This window comes from Rhipicephalus sanguineus, chromosome 4, assembly GCF_013339695.2.
Source record: "Rhipicephalus sanguineus isolate Rsan-2018 chromosome 4, BIME_Rsan_1.4, whole genome shotgun sequence".
Taxonomy (NCBI): domain Eukaryota; kingdom Metazoa; phylum Arthropoda; class Arachnida; order Ixodida; family Ixodidae; genus Rhipicephalus; species Rhipicephalus sanguineus.
Genome location: NC_051179.1, coordinates 42,352,402 through 42,367,324, shown reverse-complemented (window position 1 = coordinate 42,367,324; position 14,923 = coordinate 42,352,402). Strand labels below are relative to the sequence as shown.

The window sequence follows — 14,923 nt, the reverse complement described above, 5'->3', positions numbered from 1 at the left end:
AAACAAAGTTGACCGAAGAATAAGGATTGCCTGGAGCGCACATGGAAGACATTGCCAAATAATGACAGACGATCTGCCGCTGTCGCTAAAGTGGGAAGTACACAGTAATTGTATGATGTCAGTACTAACATACGGGGCTGCAACTCAGAGAATAAGAAAAAACCGCATCGTGCGATGAAACGGAAATAATAGGCGTAACTTTAAGTTAGTGGTTCTCAAACGGGGGACCGCGGACCCCAGTGCGTTCGCGAAGCCATTTTCGGGGGTGGTCCGCAAAACCTTTCCTCGAAAGAAAAAAAGAAACGCATTTTTTGGAGGTATATTATGTCCCGTGACAATGGCCCCTTCTGATTTTTGGTTTGCTTCGCCGCATAACAAATTTGCATTGCGACGGAGCTTACTTGTGTTTCTCCTTCTCCATGAGATGGTTGTAAAGCTTTTGTTGCAGTTTTCTATGACATATGCACGCGAGGTTGATGTGAGATACCTCGCGTGCATATGTCATAGAAAACTGCAAAAAAAGCTTTACAAGAAAAAAGAAGTGAGGATATTCTCGCATATCATGAAATAGTAACGCACTACAGGCTGAATCGGCAAGTATAGCCAGGTGCGGATAGATCGCTCAATAAGAAAGACGAGGTTATGTGGCGAAAGTTACAGACGGGGGTTTTTCAAAACCCCGTACTTTACAGCAAGTGGCACCCAGAAGTTTTCCGGTTCCAGTGCAAATTTTGTGATGAGGCAGCGAATTTGGTTCACATGGTGTGGACATGTCCTAGTCAGAACGATGGTTCCCACACTCTAGAATCCTGGGAGGCCCTGCTCCGCAACCCAGACCCCAACGTCCAGCGGGACCTCATCAGTCAAGCCCTTGCTGCTGCCGTGTCTCAAGGGATTCCGGCCGACGGCTAGGGGCGACGGGCAATGCCTGACGTAATTGACTGATTTTAAAAATAAAGTTTTTTTTTCTCTCTCTCTCTCATATGCACGTGAGGATATTTTTTCCAGACTTGCATATTTGAAGAGCAAGCATAGCTAGAAACAGGTTGAATGTGGCTGCAGAATGCACAACTTATTGACAAGCTGTTGAAATAGAATTGGCGCAAGTGGCACTTTAGTTTGGCCATTCTTCGCCAGGCAGAAATAAATGCACCTATTTTACGCTGCAAGTTGTGTTAGTTTACCCCTTTGCCCCCCCCCCCCCCCCTTCCCTTACTGCAAGGGGTCCCTCATCACTCACACCGGTCCACAAGGAGTCGCCTAAACATACATGGCTGAGAACCACTGCTTTAAGGTATCGGAAGACAGCAGCATGCATGAGAGAACAAACACGGGTGTTAATTTTTTTTTATTTATATATGCAAATCATGGTAAGGTAAGCTACGTTAAAGCCGGCAATCTCATCGTCATGATATTAATGTTGAAAAAAAAAAGAAAAACAAGAAAGAATAAAAGAATTATAAAGAAGAAAAAATTAAGGCAGCTTCGCACTAGTGGTACCTAGACTAAAAGAAGTGCAGAGTTGGGCGGCCTGCTTTGTGTCTCTTGAGTTTTCTTTCTTTTTCTCTCTCCTCTCTGCTTTTTGTATGTCTTTGCTTCGTCTGTTTAATCCTATTTATTTATTTCTCTCTCTGTATCTATATATTTCTTTTTCTCTCACTCTACCTATTTCTTTCTCTTTCTATTTTTCTTTGATTATCTCTCTTTCTCGTTCTCTTTCTGCCTATATTTCCCTATATTTCTGTCTTTGTCATTCTTTTTATGCCATGCTTTCCTCTCTTTCCTCCTCCTGTCCCTCCTCACCCTCAATCTCTCCTCCTCATCCACACTTACCTTTCCCACCGCCTTGCCATACTATACTATACAACTCTGCTCTGCTAGCGTGCCTAGATAGCCGAGTGGCTACGATGCTCGCCTTCGGATTATTGGTACGCGGGTTTGAATCGTGCCTCGCCAAGAAATTTTACTGTTCCTCTTTCTTTCTATCTTTCTCTCTCTCCTCCTTGCTTTCTTTCTCTCTCTCTGTACTCGTTCTCTCGTCCATCGGAGTTATTGCATCCCATGCCAGACAAATCGGCGCACGTGTTCTGGGAGCGAAGCAGAAGATGAAGAGGAAGAAGAGGTCGAAGAGAGCGTGTGCAGTTTCATGGTGATCATTGCTGTTCACCCGTCACGGACCAACGCCGAGCTTAAACAGCTCCGCTGTCAAAAGATAATAAGAAGTACTATATGCACGTACGATCTCTGGCGTATAAAGAATACCTGTAAGGGCATTGTCCAATACACACAGGATGATCACAAAAGTTACCACGTTTAGAGTCCGTACAGATATTTTAACACGAAAGTGTTTTATACCGGGGTCTACGAAGACTTCAGTGACGTATTTCCGTCACGGAAAGACGTCGCAAAAAAAAGCGCACGACCAGATGGCAAAGAAAAAAAGGACCAACAACGGGAGTCCAACCCACGACTTCTCGGTCCGCGACAACAGATACTGGGCACGCTATCCACTCTGCCACGATCACACACTCGGGAGGCTTTACAAACGCACCTTTTATATCTCACACTTTACTCTCACAATGCTCTTGGTCGGCGGTGTGGTGTCGCCCGCTAGGAGCGCTAGAGTGAAGTAATGCATCGTGACCGTGGCCTCCGCGATTAGAACCTGCCACGCGTCGTTGCTACGCGTCCGTCCCATTCGGCGCGTTTCCACTAGGAGAAGTGCAATATTGTCAACGCCTTAACCCATCGCGGGTCGCCGCGTTAGCTCAAGCGTCGGCCTCGCTCATAGCATCCACCCGTACCACAAATACCTCTGCGACGCGCGCCTGCCTCGTATAGCTGTAACACCGCGTTCCCCGCTTACGCTCGCCCAGAAAAAAATCGCGGCCGAGTACAAAAGGGGGGGGGGGGACAACGCGCGTTGCGTTTCCGTCTAGTCCAGCCATAGTTTACAATAACTATTTAACATGCCGCGGGATGGCAACCTTAGCCCAAAGTCTGCGTCCAATCAGCAACGCTCTTCTGGCTGTCACACCGCTTCCTCTGATTACACTCTCAACGTTACTAAGCTACCACAAGGGTTTGTTTAATCATTGTTCATGGACGTTAGTCGTCGCGATGGAGATGTACCACCGAGCGTCAACGTGGTTGCATCCACGTTAAACGGTGCTATAGACGATTTTCCGCAGCGGCGCACGGGCGCTGCCATGTTTGATCACGTGATCGTAACTGGCCTTCCCCTAGCCATTTGCCCCAGCCAACGCATTGGGCCAGCGAAGCGGCCGTGGCCGTACCACACAAGCGGGTTGTAGCAGGGTGTAAGCAAGTCACATGCTTGCGCAGCAAAACATAGCTCTACATGTAATCGCCTCAAAGTTGAAAACGTTGAGACATTTGCGTTTGTTTGGTACGTACCACGCCACAACGATAAGTGATATGTTTAATCTACTTCGTATTTATGGTGTATGCCTTTAATTGTTGTATAAGCAACCGCCAGTAGCTGGGGTTACAAGCCAACATGGCAGCACCCATGCAGACGCGACAGCCCGCTTCGATCCGAACTCGCGCTTGCTACTCGCCCACTGTCCTCACAGCAATAAATGAATGGCAAAATCGGCCATCGCTTTGTGTCAGCTCACTCTGGAGAAAAAGCGTCAGGTATGCTTTGTCTTTATTGTTGCGATCAGCTGTGTTTGTTTAGCCGTGCCTGCTAAGCCTTGTCTCCGACAATATGAGATTGAATCTTGGAAACACTGCAAAATACCAACGAGTACATTGCTCTCGAAGCTTCAGGACGCGAATATAAAGCAAGTAAATGCCTAGGATTTGAACTTACGGGCCACATAGCGCAGGACGATGACGTGATAAATTCGAGGCGGAAGGAAACTGCGTCCACAGATGCCGCCATGTTTACTTTACCGGCGCTGCCGTCTGCTTGCTTTACTCGCTTGCGCGCAGACGCTATGGGAACGCCGAGCAGACGACGCGACGCGGATGGAGACATATTGAGCAGCGCTGCCAAAGGCCACGGTGCGGTGGCGCCATCTAGTTTTGATTGAACAAACCAGCTGTGGAAAATCGTCTATAGCTGCCAAACGCCAATCGACATTGTGCACGCTCTGATATCAATGTACAGTAAGCATTCAACTACTTCTGTAGGGACACACGTTACTTTCGTGTCATTCCACCTCCTATAACGGTGGGATCAACCATGTTTTTTTACATGCACTTACACATAAGCTCATTAACAACACAATTAATATGATATAGAAAAGCAACAATGTCAATTACAAACAACTAGGTCGATAATTCTAGCTGATATTAAGCGAAAAAAATTGGGAGCCCTTCCCCTCTCGGGCAAATGGGGGCAAACGAAGCTTGACGTGTGCGTGCCTGACCTATTGCTTTTCTTTCTTTCTTTCTTTCTTTCTTTCTTTCTTTCTTTCTTTCTTTCTTTCTTTCTTTCTTTCTTTCTTTCTTTCTTTCTTTCTTTCTTTCTTTCTTTCTTTCTTTCTTTCTTTCTTTCCTTCTTTCTTTCTTTCTTTCTTTCTTTCTTCCTTGCTTGCTTCCTTCCTTTCTTTCTATCTATCTATTTATCTATCTATCATACTGCTTCCTACTAACTTTTTTCCTTCCTCCATGCCGGGAATGAAACTTTCACCCACGTGCTTAGCAGCGCAACTCTTCTGTGGCTACAAGCAACAACGACGGTCATGTGTGAGACAATGGAATACAAGAATCAAAGGCAACAATGAAATGTGGCAACGTGAAATGACAAGTGACTTCTATAAAAGATCAGATTGCCATAGTAGAAATGGCTGATCGCCACGAGTCCACGATCGAGAGAGCATCAGTTACGCATGTGGCCGGCGCACCTTCGAGGTGACATTTGTGCTCACCCGCATTTCTGTACACTCGCCCGCGCCGGATTTTTCGCGAACTACGTCGCCGTCACTGACATCTGTGATTACAAAAGCTTCGCTTGAAAAATGGACCTGTGCGGGCCACGTGATGAATAGTAGTAATCGGTGGTCACTTAGAGCGACCGAACGGACACCGAGGGACGGGAGAACGAAGCCAATGAAATTTAGGAACTTTGCAGTCATGAAATAAAGTCAATTCGTTCAAGGAAGGCCACTTTAGGGATCATTGGGAGATGCCTCTGTCCTGTAACAGATATTAAAAAGCGGGTTGATGACGATGATAAATACGAACAAGCACAAGAACAGAAATAAATAGTGACATGCAGGTGCAGAGTGCGTACTCACCTCAGAGGAAAGAAATCATTAACGAGCTATTACGACGTCTCAAAACTGAGTCCGCGTGAAGCTTACATTTCGCGGAACGTAAACTTTTACACATAGAAGAAAATTACAGCTAGATGAGTCATGCAAACACAAACAACATCTACAACATCAAGGTCTTGCTTTACAATCAGGTCAAAGGTTACAGACATTCTTCTTTTTTAACATTATCATTGCGCACACGATTTTGCACTTACAAGGCGTAGTGACGTTTCATTTTCGAATTTCCCAAAGACACACAACAATCTTCACGCTGGATTTACGTAATTGCGTTGTCACAAAAAGAAAATTTAAAGCTCACTTACACGGCACCAGGTACCATTTTCGAAAAAGCCCATGACCCAGCCCCCTGCCTTGTCCTCACAGAAGTAAACACAGCGCTCCCACATTGCGTCCTGCATAGAAGACAGTGGGAAGTCAAGAGTTACAATCTTCTTCCTTGTTTAAACTTAAGTGGTAAATATGCAGATAAGTTATTACGCGTGTTTACGTTGATGTACTGCGCTCGCCTGAAGTAATGTCAAGGAGTAAATATTCAAGGTGTTTCAAGAAATGTGTCCGAAAATCGTCAGAAATAAGGGAAATGGGATGTTCGCTTGCTGCCTTAATAATTGTTTTTTCTGTAGCGGCAAACTTCTTAAGGTGGTTTGATACGTCGATTACAGCAGTAATTAAAAATTACATTAATTAACTTTCTAATCATTAGAGACAGGCGGTTGGGTCAAATTGGAGGATCGAAATCCTTCCTGCGAAGCGCCCTTTCACCGGTGAAACAGAAACCGCAGCGCCAATGAGCGCAGCTAGCAGACGACCAGAATGACGTCACTGTTTAAGGCAACCACTGTAGTAGCGCAAGTTATTCTACATTCGTTAACTTACGTGCGCCACGCGTGCTATAATCTCAAGTATAGCCCACACACACTGAGCGAAGTCGATCGATGGTTGATATAACGACACTCGCTCATTCTGGGCGTCTCGAAAGAAAATGGCAGTTGCACCATTAAGCATTTCGGTTCCTGTTCCGCCAACGACATTGGCCAGATTTCATCACTCTGCTTATAAGTTACCAGCGGCAGCTTTTTGGGAATCACAAAGCGGCAATGCGCTCTTCGCAGGGAAAACTTCACTGCTCCCATTCCACTCGACAGCCTGTCTCCACTAATTATAAAGTGAATTTAAGTTCTTCGGTTAGCGTCGTAATTGAAGTCTGCAGTCATGTTAAGATGTCTAACGCCACAGAAAAATTAATTCTGAAGGCAGTAAGAAAATGTCGCATTTCCCCTATTTTTTAGGACTTCGGACACATTTCATGAAACACCCTGTATGTACACGCACAAATACAAACACACGCACGAACGCAAATAGTGGGCATCTGACTCCCCCCCCCCAAAAAAAAAAAGATAAATAAATTCCTGGCTACGCCAATGAGTCGAACTTTTATGTAGTTTAGTGAGGTGAGTGAACGAATATCGTATGGCGTACTACGTATGTCTTGAATAATTTCGCTCAAGACTGTGCAGTGTATTTTCCTCGGGCTTGCTTGCACTTGACCTTGATCCGAGGTCAACTGTGAGGGGACTGCGGTTTGAAGTTCTAACGATATTCCCTTCAGGCGCGAATTATGATGCACGGTGTATGAATGTGTCAAATGCACATACCGTAATTCCAAGGCATTCAATATTACGTTTTAAGAAAGAAAATGAAATAATGTATTGTTTTGTGTGAGTTTCAGTAATTCATTGTAATTAGCATGTAATTAAGTGCTTCATTATTCTGCTGTCAGTCATGTTCCACTTTGACATAAAGAGAATGAAGTCATAGGCCCCAAGTGTGCGCGCAATTAGTTTTTGGTTTCATTCATTTCGAGAAAAGAAAAGTAATACTTTTGACGCTGGTTCTGGAACGCGGCATGTCGAACGACCCATCGAACATCGAAGTGCCTTCACCGAAGTGATCGGCTGCAATCATACGGGGCACACTGAGGTCAAGTGAAGACATATTGACTACGCAAAAGGTTCAATTTCTCTAATGAGCAATGCACCTTGCTCTCTTTTGGCCAGAAGTTGACACAACTAGGATAAACAAGTTGCGTACACAAACGTAGCCACCGCCCCTGAAGAGAATATGATGGCCCCATCTTCACGCTGACGTGACTTCCGTAGGGTTGATTGCCACTGATTTTCCGCACGTGGTGCTCGCTTTCTTATTTGTTTGTCCCAATTTCAAAATGATGCACACCAATCATATATCTAAAAAACCAAGTAAACACGACTGAGCACCAGGGCGGGGGAAAAAAATAGGGCCCACGTCTGGTGCTTATAGACGGCCATGTTCCGCACTCATTAGGCTCAACACCAGATAATGTGCTGGTTGTTTCGGCGTACCAAGGCAACAGCGCAGCGCAAGATGAACGAATGACAACGTAATTAAGACGGTTCGAGCGCTCAGCTAACGAGTTCGTTTTATTACTAAAAAACGGGCATTATTAGGCACGAACAGTTACATTTGTGACACGGAAAGAAATGGCATCACGAGCTAAAATATCGCATGACATCTCTACGCGATCTTCGACTATTAGAGAAGGTTGTTCGATCATTTATAAACGAGCAGGAATTGCAATTCTTCATCAAAAACCCCGTGAGAAGGCGCGACAACGCAGGTTTTGGTTAAATTATTTTAGTTAAATTTAATTAGCTTAATTTTCAGAATTATTTATCAAATGGACACACGAGCGATACTAAAATATTATGCCCTTGGTGTAAAAGCGATTCAAGTGAATCCCTTAGTTTTATTCCGCCTTAGTCTTTTTTTTTTTTTGAGGAATTTCGAATGCATGTTCTGAAACATCTTTTTTGTAGTGTCCACACCAAATCTACTGTCGCCCATAATCGCGTCGTAGTCGGTTCACATTAAAAGGACTGGTAACCCAAAAGAAAAAGGAAATGGAAAGACTCTGAATTATAGTGACAGAATCTAGCATTCTTTTCGCGATTTCAATATGACTTGTATTCTAAATTGTGTTTAAAAGCCACAAAACCGGCACGTCACGTCTCCTGGCGACAAGCGTTGATACTGCGCCAATGAGTAGTTCGGATTGATGTGTGTAGCCTGCTGTTATTTGGGCGCCCCACAATTCGCGCTTAAATTTACAGTCTGTGTAAAATACGGCATCTCCGCTTTATTCTGTGCTTATTACGAAGGAAAAAAGAGTTGATGCTGAGAAGTGGTGCTGCGTTCGCGGCAATAGTGGGAATATGTAGAGCCGCAGTGCACGAACGCGAACTGCAGGTGCACTAACCTACCACTGTTTGCGATGACGTGTTGTGTGCACGACTTATTCGGCGCTGCAGATAGAAAAATTCGGATAAAAAATGTTTCACGGCGTTCCTGTTGTCGCCACTATGATTAGACACTCTGACCGATAAGCCTTTATTGTACTAAAGAAAATAGGTACCATAAAAATGGGTTGTCAGCTCCTTTAAAGTAATAATTTTCTTGAAGTTCGTGTGGAGCCTGCTTATATGGAGGACCACATACATAATCATATTAATTCAAACTTACCAGAAAAACAAATTAAGAAGTATTTAAATAAACTTAAGCACGTTAAACTTGAGCATCACCTTGACGGGATCCCGTGTCCTGTTTGGGCACAGTACATCGCCCACTGCTTGGTCAGGAACAAACAGCACTGGAAGATTCAATGACACAGCAAGAACCACTTTGTACTCAACCGTACAGATCCATTTTACGCAAAGGCGCAATGCGGGTCCGTATGTATACATAAGAAGGCTCGTAGACAAAACAGGATGCAAACAATTTACTGCATTATGCATCATGCAGCGGTAGCTTAGTGGCTATTGCAGCACGCTGCTGAACTGAACGTCACAGGGTAGATACCAGCCGTGGCAGCCACAATATTGCGCAGACGAGATGCAAAAGCGCTCGCATGCATATATGCACGAAAATTAGAGAGTTCCGAAAGTGATTTGATGGCGTTTCACAGATGCGGTGTCACAGCAATGAGATGTCACGGCAATGAGATTTCTGCCAAAATATGGCAGAAATTAGCGGTTAACTGCCCTGTTAGGCCGATAGCGAATGAGCACTCTTGCGTAAGCCTTCTTTACGCTTAGGTTACCGAGCCCGGCAACTGGCAAGCTTTATTACTGGCGAAAGGACTACGCATAAATCGCGCACAGCATAAGCGTTGTGCGTCTCTTTTCGCATTCACAAAATACAAGTTTTCTGTCTCATTGTATTGACTTCATTATCTGCGCTACTGACTATCATTCTTTCTGATTATGTGTTATTGAGTGAAGTAGCGAACGAGAGGTGAGTCCCCTTTACGTGCAATCGCTAGGTGCCGCTTGGAGCATAGCGTGCCTCATTTTGATACGAACAGGCGAATCTGCCATTCCCAGCCACAAAGCTTCAATATTCTGATATTATGCACGCAAGACTGTGTTACTTTGTGGCTTCATTACATCGGCTCAGGACAAAATCATCATAAGAAAGTTCGCTTATAAGCGGAATGGTCCAAGACAGTATTTTAGAGACGTAAATTTTTACCCTACTCGGCTTAACACTAAAGCCAGTAAGTGCAAGGGCAAATTAATGAAAAACAATGCTGGAAAAGATAGATTCCGGCATCCCGTTTTGCTTAGCTCGAGTGTCGAACCACTTAATCTGAGCACGTGGTTGTGCTTAGTTCCACATAAAATTCACTATATACATTAAACGCAGAAGAAATAAAAGGAAGGAAAAGAACATTCATTTCTTACCACATGCAAATAAAAGGTAGAGGACGCCCATCGTGATAATACACGTTGGGGGCAGGGTGGCGCACGCCTGTCTTCGGTGGCCTTCACTTGACGCGCCTCATGAGGTGCAGGGTTTCATTTTTATCTGCGCTCTTTGCTCTGCCCATTGTATAATATACAATAATAAAGTTAAGCTAAACTCATGAACAATGCCATGAACAAAGGCAACTGATAAAAGTCAGCCTGAAGATGAATCTTAACGGATCTTTTAACGAGGCGTTCCCGAAAACACCTATTGGCCTTAGAATTCGTGCAAGCAATTCGTCCAGTTAGTTACATGCAGTGAACCAGAAGCTGCATAGCTCATGTTCTTGACTTATGCAGGTACATCAACTGATATCCTCTTTACTTCATATATCCTGGCCGATGTGAGAGCTGTAGTACTGCTAGTTGTCAAGTTAAGTAAAACCGTAAGGCTGCGTTACAAAACCTTACGAAAACGAAACGCTGGTGGTGTTGAGGCTTTAGCTCGAACGTTTACTGTACGCTACTATTACGCCGGGAAGCACGTGCGTGGCATTTGAATCGGGTGGCAAATACATTTGTGATATTTTTTCTGCTGTTGTTTGTGTAAACGTGAAAAAGCAAACAATAAATCCAAGCTAAATCTCGGACATTTGAGTCGCAAGATGACTCATGTCTTCGGATAAATAACACCGTTAGTTAAATATCTTGACATCAAGCTTGAGAATGACAGATGGTAAAATGTTTTTTGGCAAAACTGCATATAATGTTCACCCCCCCCCCCCCCCGAAAATCAGCATGAATGTTGACGGAAGCATATAATAATAAACAGAATGAGAATGATAATAAACTTCCGTGCAGTACGATGGAGGTTAGAAATAAAAACTGATGGTCTACTAAGCCGGTTTCCCACTATGCGTACATCGGACCGTAACGATGCGCCATAGACTCGTATGAGTGCGTACGATGGCATAAAAACGCCACAGAATAATATAGACGAGGGGACGAGCTATTGAATGCCGAAGTGATTAGTGACATCCGTAACGCCTAAGATATGGCGATAATTATCATGTGGAATGGAAAGAATGGAGGCATAAATATATCCATGAGAAAGCTACAAATGTATAAAAAATTGCAGTGGCTTAGCTCGGCTATGCCAGGATATACGTAACGTTAGCAAAGGTTCAGCTGATTATTCTTAGCTTTCCAGATTGTCTAGGATTAGCTTGATTGTCATGCTTACTGCTGCTCCAATGACACACACACGGTATACGTATTATGTGGCACATGCATATTTATTTTTGCTCAACGTCAGGTTGATTCTCTATTGCCACAAAGACTGCTCGGTGGTCAGTGAAGTAACACGCGGCCGTCTCTATAGCCCCAACACAGTAACCGCTAATTGCCAGGCAACTACTTCGGGATCCGATGAGATAAGCTTCTCGGCTCTTCTGCGCCGTCGAGCAGCATTTGCGCTCTCCTTCTCCATGGCGTTACCCACCTGCAAACGCCGGTCAGAGGCGCTATCAAGCGGCCCCAGTGCAGTGTCAGACGGCGACTGCACAGCGAAGGCAAATAGCTGGCGCCACTGTGTCTACGACGTCACTCCTCTCGAATGCGGCGCAGACCAGCAGCGGCGAGCCGCGCGCGGCGGTGTCGGAGAGCGCGTGAGATGCCAGCTCCGGTGACCCAGCTGCGTGACATCACTGATCCTCGCGCATACGCAGCACGGCTCATGACGCTCCACGCGAAATCGGCTCCGGCTAGGCAAGTGTAGCTAACGCTACAAAAGGCTTTTCCCCATAATCTTAATAAAACATCATGCATGTCCAACGCACATGCCGAATCTATGCGGAGTGAACGTTTCGTAAAGTGTTTGATTCAACAGGAATGTTTGTCTTCTGGGCAGCGTTTTGCTGGACAGCGATTACACGGCTGCCCGGCAACAGGCGGAGACGCCGACCATGCGATCCATGCGACTGCGCATTGCACAGTATCGTGGATCGTCCCACTTCGCTATGTCACTGTGACCAGGCCACCCACCCTCGTAACCAAATTGTGCCTGGAAGGTCACATCCCCTGTACCAATCTCATTACAGCACACACTTTAAGGCATTTAACGCTGCACCGCCTGCTTCGGACGGTATGTTCCTTTCAAAGAGGAAGACCCTAGAACAACAGAGCACTAAATATCTCTACTAGCGAAAGAGCTAGAAATAAAGAGTAAAAGTTTATTGAGAAAAGGCCGTAAATAAAATGCCGGCGGGGTCCCTACTACAGCGCCCCACTGGCTTGTGTGGCTCACTGTGCTTGGTCCAGGACAGCCAGCTGGGTGTTCTGTTCCTGGACCGTAAGCCAGGCCCCCCACTGCCTTGGAAATTCCTGCCTTCTAAATTTGTGTGTGTGTGTGTGTGTGTGTGTGTGTGTGTGTGTGTGTGTGTGTGTGTGTGTGTGTGTGTGTGTGTGTGTGTGTGTGTGTGTGTGTGTGTGTGTGTGTGTGTGTGTGTGTGTGTGTGTGTGTGTGTGTGTGTGTGTGTGTGTGTGTGTGTGTGTGTGTGTGTGTGTGTGTGTGTGTGTGTGTGTGTGTGTGTGTGTGTGTGTGTGTGTGTGTGTGTGTGTTCGCTTGTGATGGTCCTCTCACGCATGTGAACGTGAAGCGTGACAGTGTAGGCACGCTTCAAATGTCCGATCTGTGGCAAATCAATAGCCTACGAGCCGCAAGAGTTGCAAATGAGAGCGACATAACATCCAGTGTCTCCAACGACTTAACATACGTCAGAGCATTGTGACACGCGCAGAACAAGTATGGGCATAAAACGAGAACATAGATTCCAGTACACTTTTATTTTTTGGCATTCGCCCTCGGAAAATATGGGATACAGATCCTCGTTTTAATAAAGAAACAACGCACTTCTTTACTGCAATGTAGACACGCCCTTCAGGCATAATGCTCGGCGTGCGTGTATTGCGTGTGCACTACAAGGTCTGTGTTCTGTATGAATAGAAGTGTTCGTGAAATACGTTATCATGTACCCAATGGCCACAGCTGCTCTTGACAATGTAGCGGCGTGGAATCCAGTGTTTCACGAAAACTCGTCTGGTCGGAGAGATGATCATGGTGAAGTAAAGCAAACGACGACCCCATGACATTCCGACCAAGGAAAGTAACCATTATCCACAAGGCTCCCGTATGGGAGCCGAAACATAGTTTGTTATTCTTTCACGTTTTCTTTTCGCAGCAGCGATAGAGAAAAAGATACATACTATAGTATCTTTCGCTCCATCGCTCATTACAATGCCTTTAACTTCTTAAACTTCTTTACTAACCCCCCAAATTTCAATGCTATATGTTAGTAAACCCATTAGTGCTGATATATCTACTGGTATTCAACCTCAAATAAACAATCCTTGCCCGTAGATCACCTGCACTAAATTTAGCTTGACCCTTGTCTGCTAAAATCATTTCACCCAGCTTCGCTTTTCTTGGCCTCATAACCAAATGGCTTATTATTATTATTATTATTATTATTATTATTATTATTATTATTATTATTATATTATTATTATTATTATTATTATTATTATTATTATTATTATTATTATTATTATTATTATTAAAAGCTGCTATTCTAACAGCTATGACACATTCTACAATAAATAGGGATTTATAACATCATATTTATGCCCACCTGATTTTCCGCAAATCACTGTGGATTGGCAAGTGCCAATACTGCTACTGTCACCATCATCTCCAACTGTCACTCTCAATCTCGCGGTCTCTATTTTTCTCGGTCATGTACTTGCTCTGAGTGCAATATTCATCCATTTATTTGTTATTCTGCGTGCGCTTTATCTAAATGCTTTATAAAAGGCAAAACTGCAACATCATGTTGAATTTTTGAACGTTCAGATGTTTCTCACTCAAACAGCTTTTGCCTCTCATTTTTTGTGACTGCGGTGTTTCGGCATTCGTGTTATAATACCAGCTGCGTCCTCCGAGGCATGCATCCCAAATAAGTAACTCGAAACTGTTCCTCCATTAGTAATTTCGCCTCGAGCTCACGAATTTAACTCGAATTTATTTCGAAACAAGGGCGCCACTTTCCTCGAGGCCTCATAAGGCAACTTGTCCTGATGTCGACAATGACAAAAATGGGGCGTAGGCTAGCCGTGTAAAATTGTCAACAGCGTTTCTTCCGTTAAATGTAAGGACGCCGCCATTGCGATACGTATGGTTCAACATACATTTGCTGCGAAATGTCACAAAACGACCACGGAAGATCAGCTCTGAGGAAGTACGCACGCAAACGATAATGTACTCTGAAACGACTTACAAAGACCGCCAACCTTCTCAAAGCAATAGCTTTGACTGAAGCTTCTTTTTTTTTTTTTTTTGAAATTGCTAAGGACACTTTAGATATTGCCGCACCTGTGGCAGATATCCCCGCATTTCCTAAGTTAATGTCAGTAGAAAGCGATATTCCACGTGCCGTCGGCCTTTATTGTCATCGTAGTCGTTTCCTGTGCTCTTGACGTCGGTCATCAAGTTGCCTTGTAGTTGTCCACCTCATCGTGAAAGTTTCTGCTGTTCAGGGTGGCACGTTACGCTGCGTAGACTGCGGCCCTTTGTAATACTACGGCGATTCTTAACCTCCGCGGCTAACATGTAGTGAAACGTTAGCGTTTCTTCTGTGCATTGGCAGCGTTACTGCTACTCTTGTAATCAGCCAATTGAAGCCCCGCCGTTCAAGAAGGCTTTATAACAGGACATCGGCATCTCCCGCAAAAGCTACCTTTAGGTCATTTTGCGTAGAGCCTGCCCCTCGTCATAAA

At 44.6% G+C, this 14,923-nt stretch overlaps 1 protein-coding gene across 1 annotated transcript in view; it reads left to right on the top strand.

Moving 5' to 3' along the window:
- LOC119391157 (phospholipid-transporting ATPase ABCA3) overlaps nt 1–14,923 on the top strand; it is a 75,640-nt gene that overhangs the window by 9,711 nt on the left and 51,006 nt on the right. The gene's annotated exons all lie outside the window — the stretch shown is intronic.